The following is a 1699-nucleotide window of genomic DNA, read 5'->3' on the forward strand; positions in this document are numbered from 1 at the left end:
AGACAAAGGGATATAGGTCCAAACAAACTGGTCTTTGGATGGGGCAAAGAAACTAACTTTTTAAGAATTTGAAATTGCATGCTTGCCCTTGATGAAAATAAGGTGATGAGTGTGGGGTTCATATTTACATTACCTGCATATCTAGGAAACTCCAAGGCTGAGAAATTAACATTTAAGGAGATCTACTCCAAAAGTACCTCTCAGATTCCTAGCAAAAACTAATGCAAATCTTCTTCAGATCTCCTTCATGGACCCCCTTCCTCCCCCAACCATTGCAGGTTACACAGAATTCCTATATATAGAGCCCTTCCACACAGTTAATAATCCTCAAGGAAACAACTGCTAAAATATACAAGGAAACAATCCATCATGAGTAAGGTTCAGTAGACATAGCAACATCGGTGCAGGAAGATGGCGGCCACCTTAGCAGCTGCTTGGGGAGAGGAGCCAGCACCAGTCTGGGGGCCCGAGGCCATTATCTCTGACTGGGAAAACCAGGAAATCTCCACAGGGATCCCTATCATGGCCATGAAATTTGACGGGGACACGATTCTAGAAGCCAACTCCAGAACAACCACGGAGTCATATACTACCAATTGAGTGACTGACAAGCTGACCCCTATTCACGGTGGTATTTTCTGTTGCCACTCAGCCTCAGCAGCTGATACTCAGGCAGAAGCCGATGCAGTCACTTATCAGCTTGGTTTGCACAGTTGAGCTGACTGAGCCTCCACTGGTAGACATGGCGTCCAGCCTCCTTAAGGAGATATGTCACTGATACTGAGAATACCTGATGGCAGGAATCATCACTGAGGGCTGGGACTCCCAAGAAGGGGGACAGGTGTCCTCGGTACCCATGGAGGGTATGATGGTAAGGTAAGCCTTCACCATCAGGGACTCTGGGAGCTCTTATATCTATGGCTATGTTGAGGCTACCTACCAGGAAGGCATGACCAAGGAAGAATGTCTGCAATCCATTGCCAATACTCTATCTTTGGCCATGAAACAGGACGGTTCCAGCAGCAGCGTGATCCGCCTGGCAGCTGTTGCAGAATCAGGGGTAGAATGGCAGGTTCTTTTGGGAGACGAGATTGTCCAATTCACCATTGCCACTTTATCACCTCTCTGAATCCTGGGTTTCTAATATACAATAGGAGATACCCCATACCGCTGCAAAATTCAATAAACAGCTTGTCACTGAGGAAAAAAAAGATTCAGTAGACAAAATGCACAGAAGAATAAGACTCCTACATACTTCAGATAACAGAATTATCGGATAGTGATAATTGAGTACAGGTTAGAGGCAGCTGCTAAGTGCTTTGGAACCATATTGAAAGAACAGATTCCTTGATAAAATCAGTCTTCACAGACAAGGAGACTAAGAATAAGCCTTGAAGGATAAATGGGACTTTGCCAAATGAGGACAGATGCTGTTGGGATGTACAAAGTATAGTGTACCAAGGGCATGATCACTGATAGTTTCTTTTTTCTGATGCAAATAGGGCAGAAAAGTGAGGGATGAGGCAAGGGAGGTAGTTAGGGGGCTAGATCATGTTGGCCCTTGTAAGCAGTCTTACCAGGGGACTTTGGTTTCTTTTTAATATTTATTTATTTTTATTTGTCTGTGCTGGGTCTTAGTTGTGACATGTGGGATCTAGTTCCTTGAAAGAAAGTTAGTCACTCAGTCATGTCTGACTCT

General features: G+C 44.5%; 1 pseudogene; it reads left to right on the top strand.

Moving 5' to 3' along the window:
* Window positions 1-411: 411 nt before the first annotated feature.
* LOC129555763 (proteasome subunit beta type-6 pseudogene) lies at window positions 412-1129 on the top strand (annotated as a pseudogene).
* Window positions 1130-1699: the final 570 nt, after the last annotated feature.

Source organism: Moschus berezovskii, chromosome 15, assembly GCF_049115385.1.
Source record: "Moschus berezovskii isolate FMDL1 chromosome 15, NW_MosBer_1.0, whole genome shotgun sequence".
Classification (NCBI taxonomy): Eukaryota; Metazoa; Chordata; class Mammalia; order Artiodactyla; family Moschidae; genus Moschus; species Moschus berezovskii.